Raw genomic sequence first — 21490 nt, 5'->3', positions numbered from 1 at the left:
CTAGTGCTTTTTGAAGTGTGTTTTGGGTCATTGTCCTTCTGGAAGACCCATGACCTCTGAGGGAGACCCAGCTTTCTCACACTGGGCATTACATTATGCTGCAGAATTTGTTGGTAGTCTTCAGACTTCATAATGCCATGCACATGGTCAAGCAGTCCAGTGCCAGAGGCAGCAAAGCAACCCCAAAACATCAGGGAACCTCCGCCATGTTTGACTGTAGGGACCGTGTTCTTTTCTTTGAAGGCCTCTTTTTTTTCCCTGTAAACTCTATGTTATTGCTTTTTCTCAAAAAGCTCTAGTTTTGTCTCATCTGACCAGAGAACATTCTTCCAAAACGTTTTTGGCTTTCTCAGGTAAGTTTTGGCAAACTCCAGCCTGGCTTTTTTATGTCTCTGGGTAAGAAGTGGGGTCTTCCTGGGTATCCTACCATACAGTCCCTTTTCAATCAGACGCTGACGGATAGTATGGGTTGACACTGTTGTACCTTCGGACTGCAGGGCAGCTTGAACTTGTTTGGATGTTAGTCCAGGTTCTTTATCCACCATCCGCACAATCTTGCATTGAAATCTCTCGTCAATTTTTCTTTTCCGTCCACATCTAGGGAGGTTAGCCACAGTGCCATGGGCTTTAAACTTCTTGATGACACTGCGCACGGTAGACACAGGAACATTCAGGTCTTTGGAGATGGACTTGTAGCCTTGAGATTGCTCATGCTTCCTCATAATTTTGCTTCTCAAGTCCTCAGACAGTTCTTTGGTCTTCTTTTTTTTCTCTCCATGCTCAATGTGGTACACACAAGGACACAGGACAGAGGTTCAGTCAACTTTAATCCATTTCAACTGGCTGCAAGTGTGATTTAGTTATTGCCACCAACTGTTAGGTGCCTCAGGTAAGTAACAGGTGCTGTTAGTTACACAAATTAGTGCCAATACGTTTGTCCACCCCCTTTTTTTATGTTTGCTGTGGAATTATATCCAATTTGGCTTTTTGACAATACTTTTCGTGGTTTTCCATTGAAGACAAATTAAATGAAGATAATAATACCAAAGAATTTGTGACTGCAATCATTTTCTGGAAGAAAATGAGTATTATCTGACAGAATTGCAGGGGTGCCAATACTTTTGGCCAACACTGTATGTAACTGGGACCTTGAAAGTTACATCTATAAAGCTAAGGCCAGTTGCAGACGACCGTGCTGCAACTGGCCTGCCATGATTTAAAAACATGAGCTACACATGGGGGACACTGGGATATCCCGTATGCCGCTGTGCATGGGCCGTACTGCCATGGCTCCTTTCATGAAATGAATAGTAGCCACAGAAGCAAGGGCTGAAAAATAGGACAGGAATAGGACCTATTCTATATTCTGCGGCCAGAAGTGTTGGCCCGCACACCCGACGGTGTAATTCAGGCCAATAGAAATGAAGGGGTCAGTGTGATATTCTTGAAATACAGAGATAGCACACTGACCACGGCTATGTTCGCCTGCAAGAGGCCTTAGGCTGAAGCACAGCTTTTTTTGTCGCAGATTTTGTAGCGTTTTTTGAACCAAAGCCAAGAATGGCTACAAAAGGAATGAGAAATATATAGGAAGTTTTTATACTTCTCTGCTCAAAAACAATTCTGATTTGGCTTAAAAAAACAACAAAAAAATGTTGTGTTTCCACAACATGGGGTCTTAGGCTAAGGCTCCAGAATGCAGCTAAAAACACTGTGGAAAAATGGCAGCAGAAACACATTGTGTTTTTTCCACAGTATTTTTTATTGGATTTTTGCAGCATTTTTCTCAACGGTTTTTCGTCCCTTATTATAAATGAAATCTATAGGGAATTCATGAGTGTCTCCACAGGTTTGTGTTTTTGAAAATGCAGCTTTTCTGCAACATCTATTTTTCCCCACAATGTGTGGATGGGATTAGTGAAAATCTCATTCACTTTTAGTTTGCTGGTACTGTAAAAAGCTGAGTTTTCTTCTGGTGCATTATATTGGAACTATGTAGGTCCTTCATTGTTAGTAAATAAATTGCACATATTTTATTTTATTATGTTACACATTATATTCAGGGTTAGCAGGGACTAGAGATGAGCGAGTACTATACTAAACTCCCGTTTAGAATAGCACGCACCCATAGGAATGAATGGATGCAGCTGGCACACAGGGGGTTAAGCGGCTGGCCGCCGGCAAAGTCTGCGTGCCGGCCGCTTCCATTCATTCCTATGGGTGCATGCTATTCGAAACAGTCGTTTCGAATAGTACTCGCTCATCTCTAGCAGGGACCTTATATTAAATTTGTGTGACTTGTCTTTGGTACATCACGTTGTAACATTTTTATGTATTACTAAATCATCATAAGCTAATAGTTTCAATATGGTTTAGACACCTGCATGGCCTGTATTCTCACATTATCTATATACATTTCATTTGTCTTGTACTGTATAAGAATCAATGTCCATGATAACATCTACATAAGAACTATAGTGAAATACTATGCTTTGATTACTTATGGCTTCGTAACTTTGGACTGCACATCTGTGTTTTGTTGATCAGTCACTGCAAGGTGAATTGCTTGACTTAGTAATGTCAAGTATTTTTGCCCCCTTTCAGTGAAATATCTAACAATTGGCTCATAAAGAGATTCAATGTCTTCTAGATACCCTATGGAATTCGATATAAAATAAAGGAACAGGGCTGATCATCTTATTCTTTAACATTTCCAGATCTGCTGTTAACATTTCCACTCACTCGTTCACTTGGCTACAAATATCAGCTTATAAATATTCCAATATGCTTTCTTTGGCCATAGTACAAGGCAGTGAAGTTATTGAGAGATGGCATAGTATTTAAAGATGTATGCAGAAAATATGTTTTTCCTCTCTTTACTCAGAAAAGGAATTTCCACATTTTAATCATTCTACCTGATTTTGTGTCATTCACACATCAATAATAAAATGTGTTTCCTCTGTAAAGAGGACCTTTCATGTCCTCGGACACATGCGGTTTTATATACCGCTAGAAAGGCGACAGAATTCAGCCCACTGTTGACTTTCCATTCTGTGCACTGGGGCTGGAGATATCAGGCCATTAGTTTCAGCACTGATCTCTACCCACTGTCATGTAAGGGGGGAGGAGGAAGGGAAAGACACGACAGCCGACTGGCTACCGGGGCTCTTGCAGGAACTTTTAGGATACAGCGGTTCCACGGACAGGCACAACCACACCAGACACGAAGTAAGAAATATAAATTTTACTCTATACCCTTTTGGGGTGAACTCCAGGCTAACAGGCCTGATGAAATCAATAATTACAAGACACTCAGCCGAGGGCTGAGACCCCTGAGTGACACTGCACCGTGACCTAATATGTCAGAACTAGTGAACTATGCCTTTAACTAGCGGCTACATATATATAGCAGCTGCAATTTACCTATTAATACCAAGCTAACAAAACAATGTAAGTATGCAGAGGAAGATCACCTGCGGTGTCACACTGGGGTTAACAATATCACAGTTTACTATTTAACTTACCCACTCCCCAATATCCACATTTCAACACACTACCCCAACCCTGCAGGGAAGACTTCAGCAACCGGTTTTGTTTTATCAGAAGTTGGTGCTTAGCTGCACAAGTCTTAGTGAAACAAATAACTCCTCTTATGACATACTTCTGGTACTATAATCCAGGATATAGTGTCTCTTTTGAATAGCAGGACAACACGTGCTGTATCTCCGTTTGGATAGAACTCGCTTTAAAGCAAAATGGCCGGAACCAGTCTATGCTAGGTTTTTGGCGCCAAAAAAAAAAAAAAAAAAACTATTTACTGCGTGTATACACTATTCACCCTTATGAAAGGTGAATCGGAGCTCCGCTTACCCGGGTTAGCAAGGGGGCGAACAGTCAGATGGACTTTCCGAAGGAAACAGGAATTTCTTTGCCTCCAGGCAACTGGAACACGGTGTCACAAGGGCTGGTCCTTCTTGTCATCCGCTCCGCGGCGTCTGCACAGCAATCGTCTCCAACTCTCCTGACATGGGAACCAGCAACAGGTTCGGGCTTCTCCAGAGCTGGCCCTGGCCTGAAACAAGCGTTGCAGGGCAGCGGATGGCAATGGATTGTCCCTCAGCTCTCTCACTGCTCACAGCCAGCTTCTTCTCCCCCACTACAGCAGTCCACTTCCTGAACTCGTCACCTCCTGGTTTTTCCTTTACCTAACACAGCGGCATCTTGTGGTCAAAAAGAATTACTACAATAGAATTTTTCATTACAGAAACATCTCCTTTTACCACTGCTATTATCACATCACACACTTGTCAGTGAGAAGTGTTCTGAGACTGTATAGCATTAGTCACCCCGTGACACACCACCCCACTAGAGGTCGGCGTCCTCGACAGACCTCCCCAGACAAACTCATCCTGGGCGTATCGCTGTGGGGGAACCCCAGCATTAGACCTTGGCGTTCTGCGTAAAGTCGGGGCATCAGTCACTTCATTCCCACAGGTCGGCTCAGGTTCCTGTACAGGAGCAGCCATTAGTGTCGTCCCCTCCCGTGGAGGTAAGATCACCACGGCTGGAACCGTTTCAGACATGGGAACTGGTACATCCCACCACTCATCGGGATCAATCTGTGCAGCAGGTGTGAAGGTTGGGGCTGTCGGATTCAACCGATGCACCTCAGTCTCCGTTGTGGGAGTCTCTGAATTACAAGGTCTGAGCATATTACGGTGAAGAGTCCGGGTAACTCCTTCACCCCTTTCAGGCTCTATCTCATACACTGGTCCGTCAGGGATGACCCTTCGTTTTACTCGATATGGCATTGCCTCCCACCGATCATCCAACTTTCCCGAGGGTCTCTTGGCCCTTACTAACACCCTGTCCCCAGGTTGGAAGGGTTCATGTTGAACCGGGGTCTTGTCTGGGTGACTGGACAGTCGGGTTTTGTCAATCACCAATCGGTGTATGGTCTGCAGTTTTCGACGGTGTAGTTCTACCCAGTCATCGGGCGAGCGAGCGCCCTCTCTCTCAGGATTTGTCAAGTTCAATTCTTCAATCTCCCGTCCGGGATGCCCAAACAGCATCAGGTATGGCGTGTAGCCGGTGGTACTATGGACCCGATTATTATAGGCCCAGAGCAACTCAGCTAAGCTCTCTGGCCACCGAGCTTTTTGATCTTTCTCCAACGTTCGCAACATCTGAAGGAGGGTGCGATTGAATCGCTCACAGGCCCCATTCCCCTCTGGGTGATAAGGAGTCGTCCGGGATCTGTGGATACCATACACCCGATACAACTCCGACATGAGCCGCCCCTGAAAACATGCCCCCTGATCTGAGTGAATACGAGTGGGGCACCCATACACTTGGATGAAGTGCTTACACACAGCCCTGGCGGCAGATTCGGCAGTCTGATCTTTCGTAGCTACTGCTACTGCAAACTTGGTAAAGTGATCGGTCATTACCAAACAGTACTGATGTCCGCTGTTGGAGTGTCCTATCAGGACATAATCAATCATCAGCACCTCCAACGGCGCAGTGGTCCTAATCGTCTGAGTGGGGGCCCTTTGTTCTGGGGGTTTAGCGAGCTCACAGGCCCTGCAGGCTTGGCACACGTCCTGCACTGTCTGCTCAAGACCAGGACAATAGACAAATCGCTGGAGCCACTTGAACGTTTTATCAGGACCAAAGTGGGCCCCTCTCACATGAGCCTCACGGGCAACTTCCCTGGCACTGGTACTTGGTATTACTAGTTGCCATCTCACCTCCAACTCAGTCTCTAAATATACTTTACGGTACAGTAACCCATTCTCACACTTCAGTCTATCCCACTGTTGCATTACTCTTGCCCCCATAGGTGGCAAGCGTTTGCGCTCCATCGGGGTAGGCCACTCCTTTGCCATCACCCACTGCTTGATCTTTCTTAGGGTCACGTCATCATTCTGAGCATATACCCAATCTCCATGGGTTTTCCCAAGCAACACTGGTCGGTCTGTCACCACCCCACTTGTCCGTGCCAGTATCACAAACAAGGGTATTCTACCCAAGTGGGGAACCTCTGAGTCTTCCAACTCTCCATCCTTATCTCGTCCGGAGTCATCCGGCGTCACTCGAGACAGGGCATCCGCATTTGCATTTTCTCTACCGGATCGGTACTTGATCTTGTACTTGTACCTGGACAACCTGGCCATCCATCGCTGCTCCAAAGCACCCAACTTTGCATTGTCTAGGTGCGCCAAGGGATTGTTGTCGGTCATAACAGTCACTTCCGCTCCTGTCAAGTATTCTGAGAATTTCTCCGTCATGGCCCACACTAGGGCCAGTAGTTCCAGCTTGAATGAACTATAGTTGTCAAAGTTCCTCTCTGTCTCCCTCAGGGACCGGCTTCCATAGGCTATGACCCTCTCACGGCCATCTTGTTCTTGGGCGAGCACCGCACCTAGGCCATGGAGACTCCCATCTGTGTATAACATGAAGGGCTTGTCAAACTGCGCATAGGCGAGTATTGGTGCACTCGTCAGGGCTTCCTTCAAATCCTCGAACGCCTGTTGTTGTTTCTCTCCCCATGGAATGGGCTGGTTCTTTGGCCCCCGGGAGGTCCCCCTCAGCAATTCGTTCAGCGGTCCTGCCTTCTTTGAAAAATTTCTTATGAAGCGCCGGTAATATCCAGCTAGGCCCAAGAATGCGCGAAGTTCCCTGAGGGTTCTTGGGACAGGCCAGCGTTGTACCGCTTCCACCTTGCTGCTTGCCGGTTGCACCCCCTCAGCAGAGACAATATGCCCCAGGTACTCAATCTGTGTCTGGAACAGCTGGCACTTCTTGGGCTTGACCTTGAGCCCATGCTCCATCAGGCGCTTCAGGACTTGTCTCAGCCTCTGAAGATGTTGTTCGAAGGACGATCCGAAGACCACAATATCGTCCAGATAGATGAGCACTGACTCAAAGTTTAGGTCACCAAGACAATACTCCATGAGTCTTTGGAACGTGCCGGGGGCATTGGACAATCCAAAGGGCATCCTTCTGAACTCATACAAGCCCATCGGCAAGATGAACGCTGTTTTCTGTCTGTCTTCTGCTGCCATTGGCACTTGCCAGTATCCGCTCGCCAGGTCTAGGGATGAGAAGTATTTCGCCTTTCCCAATGCGGATAAGGATTCCTCGATCCGCGGCAAGGGATAAGAGTCTCTCACTGTCTTTGCGTTCAGCTTCCGGTAGTCGACACAGAAGCGTAAGGTGCCGTCTTTTTTTCGGACCAGCACCACCGGGGCAGCCCACGGACTCTGACTTGGTTGTACCACGCCATTATCCAACATTTGATGTAACATCTCCTTCACTTCTTGGTACATGTTTGGTGGGATCTGTCGATACCTTTCACGGATTGGGGCCGTGTTCCCGGTCGGTATTCGGTGCTCGATAGCAGACGTACAGCCAAAGTCTTCGTCATGCCTAGAAAATGCAGCTTGGAACTCCCATAGGGTCTCTTCCACTAGCCGTACTTGGTCTGGACTCAAAGAGGGACGGTTTATTCCCATCATTTCCAGGATCTTCCTCCCATTCCACTCGGGCGTGGGTTTTTCAGGTTGATCCATCTGTACCGCCAAGGTCCAAACGTCCCCTCTCTCTTCCCTAAGAGTAAAGGGTCTTCTCCGGGCTGTCTCACCCTGGTGTAGGAAGACTCTGGCGACCTTGACTCTCCTTGGTAGGGTCACTTCATGATCCTGTAGATTCACGCACCGCACCGGCACTCGCCCGTTTCGGACTGTGGCCACCACTCGCCCAAACATCACACCAGTTATCTCTTCACACCGCTCTACCGGTTCCAGCTCGACATCCAATCCGTCCACATTCAGATTGGTCCCCACAGGCAACATCAATGTCCGTTCCTGCCGGGGAGGTATTTTTACGGGCGCACCATTTGGGGTATACACCGCCCCCAGCCGGTGGTTTTCAGGGAGTCCCTTCTGGATTCGGCAAGTCTGGACAATTTGCCGGAAAACTTGCTGTGTTGGCCTATGTGCCGTAGTCCGCTTCCAGTACTCCGGTCCTTTCTTGGTGAAAAGCACGTGGTTCAGGTCTCGCAACACATTCATGCCTAGAATCACCGGGACCTCCGGCAAGTAGGTAGACTTGACAAGGATAACTCCCTTGACTCCTAATTCTTGGCCACAGGCCCGAAGCCGCATCCAGACTACCCCATGTACAGGGATAGTTCCATTATCTGCCGCTCTCAGTCGGATAACCATTCCGGTGTTTGGTCGCATAAGGTGGCCATGATGCCGTTCAAAATAGTCTAAGGGCATTGTTGTCACTTCAGAACCCGTATCCACTAGGCAGGGGACCTTCTTTCCCTCAAAACTCACTTCCAGCACGGGGCTTTTTGCGATCAAATCATGTGGGCTTTTTGGAGCACTTGGGCCCCCTGATACCCCCGCGGTGCGCCCTCTTATCGCGGAGGTCTCCCGTTTAACGGCGGTGAGTTGCTGGGCCTGGCCCTTCTCGGTCCTGGGCAGTTCCTTGAGATATGCCCGAACTCTTGACATTGCCAACATTGAACATTGCTATAGTCCCACTCCCGAGGTGGTGGCCTTTGTCGCAGTTGGGGGTCAGGAGGAGAGCGATACCACGGCCGTGATGGAGATGGCCTTCCCTGTGGTTCCTCTGTTTGCCACATGGGGGGTCTTGCTGAGCATTGACATGGGGGCCCGTCTGAGGGAGTTGGTAACGGGTTCCCAGCAGCAGGAGTCTGTACCCTACTCTGCACCTGGCTCAATTGTTGGGTTAGCGCATCTATAGTACGCTGCATTTCTCTCATCTGGGCCTCTGTCTCACCCCCTACAGCATTGATCATCACCCTTCCAGCTCTCTGCATGGCGACCTGACCCACCTCTGGCTCCTCCATTTGAGTCCTGGCGATGGTCTCCTCCAGAATCTGGACAAAGGTCAGGGTCTTGTCCGCCAGCACGCGGTTCTGTAGTTCCCGCCTCACCGTACTCAAACATAATCCCCGAATAAAATAGTCCCTCAACAGCTCGTCATCTTCCTCAGGGGCACGCTGGGCGTGGGATTCGGCCCTCCGGACATCAGCTAACAACCCCTGTAGTTCATTAGCATACTCAGGGACGGTCTCCCCCTCCCCCTGTCTCCGATTAACAAACCGGGCAAGTAAATCAACTGACGGGGCACGGTTCCCGTAAACCTTCTCCAACCTGTTTACTATGTCTGTCACCGTACTCCTCTGGGACTCTGGCAGTAATGTGATTGTCCGTCGGGCATTCCCTTCCAGAGCATTTATCGCTACCTCCGGTTGGAGTTCGGGGGCTAGATTACACAGTTTAATCGCACTCCTCAGTCGTTCAGTCCAATCGGTCAGCAACATGTTATGTCCGTCAAATTTAGTCAGTTGGTTTAAGATGGCACCTGCTGGTAAACACCTGACTGGGGCTGTCGGTGCAAGGGTAGGTGCAACAGGCGGGAGGACAGCACCTACAGCCACCCCGCCATTAGGCACACGGTCCGCGTCCACCAAGGGCGCGTCCCCAGATGCGTTGTCCATGTCCATGGTGGCACCGTATCCTGCCGACTACGCCAAAAATGTAAGGGGGGAGGAGGAAGGGAAAGACACGACAGCCGACTGGCTACCGGGGCTCTTGCAGGAACTTTTAGGATACAGCGGTTCCACGGACAGGCACAACCACACCAGACACGAAGTAAGAAATATAAATTTTACTCTATACCCTTTTGGGGTGAACTCCAGGCTAACAGGCCTGATGAAATCAATAATTACAAGACACTCAGCCGAGGGCTGAGACCCCTGAGTGACACTGCACCGTGACCTAATATGTCAGAACTAGTGAACTATGCCTTTAACTAGCGGCTACATATATATAGCAGCTGCAATTTACCTATTAATACCAAGCTAACAAAACAATGTAAGTATGCAGAGGAAGATCACCTGCGGTGTCACACTGGGGTTAACAATATCACAGTTTACTATTTAACTTACCCACTCCCCAATATCCACATTTCAACACACTACCCCAACCCTGCAGGGAAGACTTCAGCAACCGGTTTTGTTTTATCAGAAGTTGGTGCTTAGCTGCACAAGTCTTAGTGAAACAAATAACTCCTCTTATGACATACTTCTGGTACTATAATCCAGGATATAGTGTCTCTTTTGAATAGCAGGACAACACGTGCTGTATCTCCGTTTGGATAGAACTCGCTTTAAAGCAAAATGGCCGGAACCAGTCTATGCTAGGTTTTTGGCGCCAAAAAAAAAAAAAAAAAAACTATTTACTGCGTGTATACACTATTCACCCTTATGAAAGGTGAATCGGAGCTCCGCTTACCCGGGTTAGCAAGGGGGCGAACAGTCAGATGGACTTTCCGAAGGAAACAGGAATTTCTTTGCCTCCAGGCAACTGGAACACGGTGTCACAAGGGCTGGTCCTTCTTGTCATCCGCTCCGCGGCGTCTGCACAGCAATCGTCTCCAACTCTCCTGACATGGGAACCAGCAACAGGTTCGGGCTTCTCCAGAGCTGGCCCTGGCCTGAAACAAGCGTTGCAGGGCAGCGGATGGCAATGGATTGTCCCTCAGCTCTCTCACTGCTCACAGCCAGCTTCTTCTCCCCCACTACAGCAGTCCACTTCCTGAACTCGTCACCTCCTGGTTTTTCCTTTACCTAACACAGCGGCATCTTGTGGTCAAAAAGAATTACTACAATAGAATTTTTCATTACAGAAACATCTCCTTTTACCACTGCTATCATCACATCACACACTTGTCAGTGAGAAGTGTTCTGAGACTGTATAGCATTAGTCACCCCGTGACAGTCAGAAGGGCATTCTTCACAGCTAAGCATCATCACTGGGCGGTAAGTAACACCCTCTCTGACAGTACAAGACTATGGACAAGTACTGTCGGGGTGGGAGACTATTTTTACAGCCCAGTGATGACATTGAGCTATTAGGAATGACGCTCTGACAGTGGGTTGAGATCGGTGCTGAAACTATTGGCACTGATATCTCCAGCCCCAGTGCACAGAATGGGAAAGCTGACAGTGCACTGAATTCAGCACGCTGTCAGCTTTCTAGCAGTATATAAAACCACATGTGCCCGAAGACATGAAAGGTCCTATTTAAGGCTGAAGCCCCATGTTACAAAAACATCACAAAAAAAAAGCTGCAGTGCAAAAGCTGCAAATTCAAAAACACCTGTGTGGTAAATCATAGCATGTCAGTTATACCTGTGGAAATGCTGGTGTTGCAGCGAAAAAGTAATGAAAAATGCTGCGTTTCTGCCAAATACTTTTCCGCAGCTTTTTTTTTTAGTGCGGCTTGCTACGTGGGGTCTTAGCCTAAATACAGTACCTTGTGGAGCTACTTACACACTTTCTAAAGATACCTTTCTCATTCTGCATTGCAACTCCATTTTCATGAAAATCAGTGTTTTATTCTAAAAATTATTATCTAGTGCAAAGCTTCTGAAGGAAAAGATGCCCCTAAATGCCTTTTTGACTAATTGCATAAGAATATTATTTTACCTACAGAAATGCTGTTATCTTCCACATAGGTATAATAGCTGCAGAAAGACCGCAGAGGAAAACTCTGCGAGCTTGCAATGAAAACCACTGCAGAGAAAAAAAACTATGCTTTTCCACTGCGGTCTTTTCCTCAGCCTTTTTTCTCTGCACTCTCTACATGGTGGGACCTTAACCTAAAAGAAATATTGATATTGACTTATTCTAATTGTACAGTTGGATCAAATTTTCCTTGCCGCAGTAAGTGTTCGTGAAGGGTTGCAGAGACTAGACATACAGTGAAGAACTGGCTTAATTTTTCTTATGGTGAAATCATCTTTAGGCCAGGGCCCCGTTTTTTTTTTCCATCTTCCCCAGACTTTTTGTCCTTAAAGGGACATCTTCATCCCCGCCTCTTCTTCCTCCGATGTCCTCCGGTCCCGTCTTCCTCCAGCGCTCGCGAACGGACAGTGATAGCCTGGGCGCATGCACAGTAGCTGTAGTAGAAGCCGCATGCTACTGCACATGCGCCCAGGCCGTTTTTTATATCAGGGTCCGCGAGCGAGCGCCGGAGGAGGACGGGACCGGAGGACATCGGAGGAAGAAGAGGCGTGGAAGAAGATGAAGACACACCCAGAATGCCCGCCCAGCATGCACGATCCGTAAGTAGATCATATTCTTTTTTAGGTTATTATTTTAAAACTGGGGGGTAGTTTAATATAACTCTTACGGTGCCTGTATAGCCTTTTTAAAGGCTATTCACGCATATGTGGGGCTCTATCAGCATGATTTTGCTGATAGAGCCCCTTTAACATCCCCTATAATGCTTTGTATCTCCAGCCGTATCGCTACAGCTCCCGGAACTTTCTTGTCCATCTGAAGAGGGACATTAAATGGGGACGGGGAAGGGGGGGGGGCAGATGAAGGGAGGAATTAAACAGTGTGGGTCGCTTGACAGAGACATTAAACTGGGGGCAACTGTAAGGGGAGATTACACTGGTGGCAACTGGAGGAGGACATTAAACTGTGAGGGTAGGTGGAGGGGGACATGTCACTCTCCAGCTACCCCCACAATTTAACATACCCCTCCAACTGTCCCATAGTTTAATGTCCCATTCTAGTTTTCCCCAGTCTAAACTGGGGCACAAGGAGAAGGACTTCATACTGTGGGGCAGTTGGAGGAAATCATTATAATGTGGGGGCATTTAATGCTAGGTGACTGTAAGAGCATTATATTGTGTGGGGGCACAAAGAAAAATGGATAAGAATGGGTGGAGTCAACATAGAAGTGGGTGGAGCTAAATTTGCAGCACCTTCTGTCCCTCTTTCTATCCTTTGAAAGTTGGGTGGTATGTATTTGAGATATCTTTTGACTGAAAACTCTGCTAGCCAACAGCTATTCCACCAAACACACACACACTGCCATCAACTGAGTGTTTTCATTGTGGATACAGGAATAAAGATTTTACCAAACACCTCTGGCAGATGGTTATCTATAGTGAGAATAAAGAATATGGCATATTAAACTTCACTATGTCAAATCCTTCTTTTCCTGACATCTGCCAACAGAGGAAAGTCAGGGCACCCCCATACACATTAGCTAGTTTTGCCAAAATTAGCAGGTTTGGCCAAAGCTCATTCAATCAGTTTTACAAAGAAATAGATGATATATCCTTTGTTTCAAGCGATTTTTTAAAAAATGTTATATGAAAATATATGTATAACCACTAGAGGGTGATATAACATTAGAGTAATAGCACCCAAGGTTGACGTGATGAAACTCAGCTCTATCACCATGACAAGCCACAAACTGACATAGCTTTACTACTGCTGACATCTGAGTATTTTCTTATTATTTTTCCATTATTTTACATTTATCAGATATAAACAGCGTAACTAGGAATGGCGGGGCCTCGTGGCGAACTTTTGACATGGCCCCCCTTCCTGACCGACCGACACCGACGACCTCGACCGACCCCCTCCTACGCATTCCTCCACACAGTATTATGTCCCTTAGTGGTCCCTGTAAACACTATTATGTCCCTCAGTGGCCCCTCCACACAGTATTATGCCCCATTGTGGCCCCTCCAAACACTATTATGTCCCTCAGTGGCCCCTCCACACAGTATTATGCCCCATTGTGGCCCCTCCAAACACTATTATGTCCCTCAGTGGCCCCTCCGCACAGTATTATGCCCCATAGTGGCCCCTCCAAACAGTATTATTCCTCATAGTGGCCCCTGCACACAGTATTATCCCCCAATCCCCCATAGTGGCCCCTCCACACAGTATTATCCCCCATAGCGGCCCCTGCACACAGTATTATCCCCCATAGCGGCCCCTGCACACAGTATTATCCCCCATAGTGGCCCCTGCACACAGTATTATACCCCATAGTGGCCCCTGCATACAGTATTATCCCCAATAGTGGCCCTGCACACAGTATTATGCCCCATAGTGGTCCCTGCATACAGTGTTATCCCCAATAGTGGCCCTGCACACAGTATTATGCCCCATAGTGGCCCCTGCACACAGTATTATCCCCAATAGTGGCCCCTGCACACAGTATTATGTCCCATAGTGGCCCCTGCACACAGTATTATATCCCATAGTAGCCCCTGCACACAGTATTATCCCCCATAGTGGCCCCTGCACACAGTATTATCCCCCATAGTGACCCCTGCACACAGTATTATCCCCAATAGTGGCTCCTGCACACAGTATTATCCCCCATAGTGGCCCCTGCACACAGTATTATCCCCCATAGTGACCCCTGCACACAGTATTATACCCCATAGTGGCCCCTGCACACAGTATTATCCCCAATAGTGGCCCCTGCATACAGTATTATCCCCCATAGTAGCCCCTGCACACAGTATTATACCCCATAGTGGCCCCTGCACACAGTATTATCCCCAATAGTGGCCCCTGCACACAGTATTATCCCCCATAGTGGCCCCTGCACACAGTATTATCCCCCATAGTGGCCCCTGCACACAGTATTATCCCCCATAGTGGCCCCTGCACACAGTATTATCCACCATAGTGGCCCCTACACACAGTATTATCCCCCTTAGTGGCCCCTACACACAGTATTATGCCCATAATGAACACCCATAAACAATTATTATACTCTGGGGTCTTTTCAGACCCCAGAATATAATAATCAGAGACCCAGGGGGAGAAAAACATTAAATAAAAACCTCTGTTACTCACCTATCTCCCGGCTCCTATGCTGTCGGCCTCCAAAGTAGTTGATCTTCAAGGACGTAAGACGACACATGACCCGGGACGCAGGCCCAGCCCATGTAACGTTGGACAACTAGGCCGAAGCCTGCACGGATCGTGGAGAGGTATTTTATGTTTCTTACCTCTCCCTGGCCACCGATCCTTATACTCGGGGGTCCGAAAAGACCCCCAAGTATAATGATAGCAGCGGTAGCGGCTGTCACTGGGCCCCTAATGTCCTGGGCCCTGTGGCAGCTGCCTCTGCTGCTATGGTGGTAGTTACGCCACTAGATAGAAACTTACTATATATTTGCATAGCGGTAAATCTGACCAAAACAGTAAATATCACTCTCTCTCTATCTATCTATCTATCTATCTATCTATCTATCTATCTATCTATCTATCTATCCACTGCTCAAAAAAATAAAAGGAACACTTAAGCAACACAATGTAAATCCAAGCAACACTGATTGAGAATTAATTTCACTTGCTGTGGTACAAATGGAATAGACAACAGATGGAAATTATTGGCAATTATCGAGACACACTCAGTACAGGAGGGTTCTGCAGGTGGGGACCACAGACCACATCTCACTACCAATGCTTTCTGGCTGATGTTTTGGTCACTTTTGAATGTTGGTTGTGCTTTCACACTCGTGGTACCATGAGACGGACTCTACATCCCACACAAGTGGCTCATGTAGTGCAGCTTAACCAGGATGGCACATCAATGCGAGCTGTGGCAAGAAGGTTTGCTGTGTCTGTCAGTATAGTGTCCAGAGGCTGGAGGCGCTATCAGGAGACAGGCCAGTACACAAGGAGACGTGGAGGGGGCCATAGGAGGGCAACAACCCCGCAGTGGGACCGCTACCTCCGTCTTTGTGCAAGGAGGAACAGGAGGAGCACTGCCAGAGCCCTGCAAAATGACCTCCAGCAGGCTACAAATGTGCATGTGTCTGCACAAACGGTTAGAAACCGACTCCATGAGGATGTATGAGGGCCCGATGTCCACAGATGGGGATTGTGCTCACAGCCCAACACTGTGCAGGACGCTTGGCATTTGCCATAGAACACCAGGATTGGCAACTTTGCCACTGGCACCCTGTGCTCTTCACAAATGAAAGCAGGTTCACACTGAGCACATGTGACAGACGTGACAGAGTCTGGAGATGCCGTGGAGAGTGATCTGCTGCCTGCAACATGCTTCAGCATGACCGGTTTGGTAGTGGGTCAGTAATGGTGTGGGGTGACATTTTTTTGGAGGGCCGCACAGCCGTCCATGTGCTTGCCAGAGGTAGCCTGACTGCCATTAGGTACCGAGATGAGATCCTCAGACCCCTTGTGAGACTATATGCTGGTGTGGTTGGCCCTGGCTTCCTCCTAATGCAGGACAATGCCAGATCTCATGTGGCTGGAGTGTGTCAGCAGTTGACTTGCAAGATGAAGGCATTGAAGCTATGGACTGGCCCGCCTGTTCCCCAGACCTGAATCCGATTGAGCACATCTGGAACATCATGTCTCGCTTCATCCACCAACGTCACGTTGCACCACAGACTTCCAGGAGTTGATAAATGCTTTAGTTCAGGTCTGGGAGGAAATGCAGCAGCTACTGGAAAATTAAAATGGTCAGAGTTTTTGCTGGGTACGGGGAAAGGGGAGGGGGTGTTTTGGTTATATGTCTGCCCCTTCCCTGAGCTTGAGGACAGTTTTTTTTTTCCCCCACTTGGAATCCAGCCTGGCTGGATATAGGGTATCTGCAGTGCTCCTATTAACCTCTTTCTGATGGAACAGGAGACACAGGGATAACTAATGTGTATGTGTTTCACAGTAATTTTCTACTTCTATATGTATTCTAGGGAAAGGAGTGATTTAGAACCTTCATTTATTTTATTTTTTTATTATATTTTTTTTCACTATCTTATGGGAGATTCTATACATTACTATTGTGGCTGGACATTGATTCCCCCCCCCAAAAAAAAAAAAAAATAAATAAATAAATAAATAAATAAATATATATATATATATATATCTATATTCTTTGCTTGACTCGAGTATAAGCCAAGGCTGAAACACTCGGCTTATACTCAAGTATATTTATCAATCTCTTTATTAGTATCTTCCTGGTCTCCCATGATAACATATGCAGTGGTGCTGTTACTTTAAACTTTGACAGTGCTATATATATGTAGGCAAATAAATAAGCAAACACAAAAGAATGAGGTCAGTTTCACAAACTACATTTAGTTGGAATATTCAGCTCTAATCCGTCAAGGCATCAGTGTTACAAGAAGGTGCCTGATGGTGTCCTGTGATACCTGGCAACAGCAGATCCTTAAAATTCTATAAGTTAAGAGGTGGGGCCCTCATGGATCAGACTTGTAAGCCAGAACACAGAGGCTTAATCAAATTGTCATCTGGGAAATTTGGAGGCCAGATCAATACCTTGAAGTTTTTGTCATGTTTAGAGATTAGTGAATAGATTGGTTTAGTATTGGGATCATTGTGAATTTTTGAAAATGTTCAGATTCAATTGAATCCAAACATTTTGCAGTTTCCCCCTGCAGCATCCTATAGTGCTACTGCTTTGTGTTTTTCTATTATGCCTCTGGGTTGTGTTGGTATGTCCCGTCTTCTGTGTTTTATGTTCTTTATACATTGTTTGCAGCTTTCCCTTATTTCCCCCTCATTGTTCAAACCTTTCTCTTCAACCCTGGCCAATCACAGGCCACTGGGCGGGGTTGTTGGAGACCTAGAGCTTCAGGGTGTCAGTTGAGGCCTTAGTTCAGTAATAGCAGAGAGCCCGTACAGTTCATGCTGGACTGTGCACAGGTACTTTTACAGTGCTGAGACTGGGCTTCAATGGCTAACCATCAGCCCCTAGGAGGAGAGAACATTGCTCCAGGCTCATTTAGAGACAGCCCTGACAAGGGAGTATTGCTGTCTGGATTATTGGACATTTTGCATTCCGTTGTGGGAGGAGCAGGAGAGGACCCTCACAGTAGGAACGTATTTGGGCCTAGGCTGAAAGTAACCAGGTCCCTGTCAGGTCTCCCTGTAACACTACTATCCACAGCATCCTTATCTGGGAGAGGCAGTAGAGAATGAGTAGTTGGAGTCTGCCATAGATTCAGTAACATTCCTGGACACCCTCCTATAACCAAGGCTGGGGAATTGGACATTGTGGTACTACTACTCCTATTGTTGGAAGCTGCCGTTTGTACCTGTTCCAGTTGCTGTAATAAAGCTGTTAACTGTTCGACTACCACCACTGACTTCTTGAGCCATGTTTGCCATAACACCAGGGCCCTTCCGAACACCAGCTCAGAGATGAGTGGTCCCCTCTACAACTGTAAGCGACCTGGGAGAAACTACTACCACCACCATCCAGTAGTGCTGCAGGGCCCCCCTCAACAGTGTTCTTCCCAGGAGCAGGACTGGAGTGTTTGGTTGAATGTGCTCGGCCTAACAGGTGGCACATCATCTGCCACAACTCCCATCCTCCAGTCTCCTCCATCTGGGTTGCAGCACCATGTGAAAAGCATGGAGATCGAGGTCACATTACCTCAGAGACCAGGGTGCTCACTCAGCAGTCCTCATGACAGGATAGGCAATCATCAGATACTATAGATTTAATGGCTAATAAAGCTCAATGGCTCATGTCCATTTTGTTGGGAAAGATAGATAGCATCTCAAATTAAAATAAATTGGAAATAGTTCAGGCATAATACAGTATGATGCAAAATTCCGCATGGGGACATGAAAGATGGAGAACCCGTCGTCTAAAACAGTGGTTATCTGCAGACTATAATGGGGTCTCCCATGTCTATCAGGTTTCTGCTGGTTTTATACTTAACCACTTCCGGACCGCCCATAGACTATATACGTCTGGGAAGTGGTTGCCTTGTTCTGACAGGACGTACCTGTACATCCAGTCAGAACACAGCAGCTGCACGGAGATCGTGCAGCTGCTTTCACTAGGAGCCGGCTGTAACTTCAGCCGGAGCTCCCAGAGAGATAGCAGGGAAGATTTATTCCCTTCCCTGCTATCTCGATCGCTGTGTATATAACACTCAATGAGCGCTGTAAACACAGCTATGGACGCAGCCATAATTCAGCTGCCCTCTGACACAGCGGACACGTGATCCGCCAGGAGCAGAGTCTTGCAAAAGCTGCTTGGTCCTACAGGACCCCAGATCAGCTCAGTAAGCTGTATATACAGCGTGCAGGAGGCTGTATTTCTCCTGCAACTGGGGTTAAATGTACCAGCCCCAGTTATAGAATAAATCAGCCTCAAGTACAAAAAAATAAGTGATCAGATGTCCTCAAAGGTCTCTTATTACCTTATGGGGACACAATCTGGAAAAAAAATAAAATAAAAATATAATTTAAAAGTTTTTAAAAAATGTAAATAAAATAATAATAAAAAATAAATAAATAATACACTAATAAAACGCCGTTATTAAAGGTTATAGCCCCACCCCAGACGACACCATACAAAATAAAAATTACCGTAACGGAGAGGAAAAACTATATTATAAAGTTTTTCAGTGACACTTTGTGTTATTAAATAAAATAATAATAATAAATTGAAAACCAGACACAATTTCCCTCCTATTTTGTTTATATTTTCCTGGATATAAAAAAAAACTTAAAACACATTTGAAAATAAAAATAACATAAAAATAAAGCCCTATGTGTCCCCGAAAAAAGACGCAAAAATTAGTTGACTGAGACATACGAGAAAAATTTTACAGACCTCAAAACCGCACATACAAAATAAACCTAAAATGTGTCTGGTCCTGGACCACAAATTGGCCCGGTACTGAAGTGGTTAAACTAGTGGAGAGAAAAGACAGAGTATGTGGCAAATTGAAATCCACTCTGCACTACATGTGCAGAGTCACCCAAGGAGAGACATTCACTGGGTGATTCACTAATAGTAGGTAAAAGGAAAAATTGGAGGGGCTCTTTTATAGGGCATAGTCTTTATAAAAGGGCACAGTTACATATATTCAGACCCCATATAATAATATTAGACCCCAGATTACCCTCAGCCAGTAGGGTTACAGCCTTGCATACTTCATTTATTGGGTTCAAACTCTGGCTCATACTTTATGAAAACCATAAATAAAGCTGAACTTTAAACTGATGGAGGATCTCCCAACAGTCTTGAAGATTCACTTCATTGAAGTGGTGTCACAGTGCAGTGAATACTAAAGAGCCAAATTCCGGGTGAAAGAGACTATTGCCGAAGTTTGTTGACGTCAAAATCAGAAGAATCCCAGGAATCCCAGGTAAGTTGACATATTTGATTTAGTACTCTCTGCAACAGGGTATTATCTTTTCTTTGCCAAAATCCCAAAAAGAAAACAAGCGAAATGACAACACTACATCTTTTTTTCTCTTAAGTCTTTCTCATTTATTAACAATTGCCTGTTTTTTTTACTAATTGATGAACATTAGATACATACAAAATACAAAGCCGTACACTAGTACAGTTGTTGGGGCCCCACCTGCCATGTAAACTTATTGGACCCTTGTGATCTCATTCGCAAAGCGTGCTGATGCCTACAAGAGGGAGACCCCTCCTTCCAGAACACTTAACATTCCGCTGTCTCTATTGATTTTGGCATTTAAAAAGTTAAACCACCGAACCCGGGCGTTACGTGCAGTCGTCTGGCTGCAAAAAAAGTCTATACGTCGGTCACTAATGGATTAATGTGAAACCATGCCCCCAAATTCTGAAATTGTACCAAAATTTGGTTGCAAACTAAGCCAACTAACGTGGTGTAAAGCTAGACTAAACAGTCAAAGGCCAGGGCCTTTCTTTGCAAAAATTCTGCAATTTATTACAATACCTGCAAAGTGGATGTGATTCTGGCTAATCATATTTATACATCGCAGAAAAGTATCGCACATCGCAGGATGTCAGTTATACAATATAGGTATAATAAGGACAGAAAGTGCACATAGAAAAACTCAGTGAACTTTCTGCGAAAAGCGGTGTGTAAGAAACTGTGTTGCTTTTCTGCTATGGTCTTTTCTGCAGCGCTTTTTGGTGGTGGCTTGCTACGAGGGACCTTAGGGGGCATTCACACGATGTAATGCGGCATTGATTCTGACACGTAAACTCATGTGAGAATCAGTGCTGCAAAACAGGATCCCATTGACTTCAATGGGTTCCATTTAGCACGCGTAACACATTGAAAGCAATGGGTTATACTTTTCCTTCTGCTAAATTAATTTCAGGCTTTAACTAAAAAAAAAAAATTGAGTAATTTGCCGAAGTGACTGCCCAATCACAGGCCTCACTGGTGAACCAGGGAATTATCACATCAGCCTGGAGGCCAGAAGAAGCCACTGGACACCGCAAGAAATCTCTAAAGGTGAGTCATGGGGAGTATAACTGTACTGTATATTATGATGCCACACTTCCCCTTGCCTCCACTTATACTGGTCAGATCTGAGGGGTCTAGGACAGTTCTGATCCCGGGACATGTGATCAGAACCAACATTTGTTCCCTACTCAGTTCTTCTCTTTCCTGTTTTCCCATTACCTGTGCTACGGGGGCTGGCTTTACTATAGTCTGCTGGCGCCTATAGCAGTGACTAGCTGCTTTTAAGTAAAGCAGTATTTAAAGTTGGCATGCAATTCGGGTTGCCCAAAATGCCAATATAATATTGTGCTATTGCAGTCATCTAGCCATTACAATATGGCCCATGTCAACATTACTTATTTTTTCATGGTTTTAAGCA

Source organism: Leptodactylus fuscus, chromosome 1 (assembly GCF_031893055.1).
Source record: "Leptodactylus fuscus isolate aLepFus1 chromosome 1, aLepFus1.hap2, whole genome shotgun sequence".
NCBI classification, from domain to species: domain Eukaryota; kingdom Metazoa; phylum Chordata; class Amphibia; order Anura; family Leptodactylidae; genus Leptodactylus; species Leptodactylus fuscus.
This window is presented reverse-complemented; position numbering follows the sequence as displayed.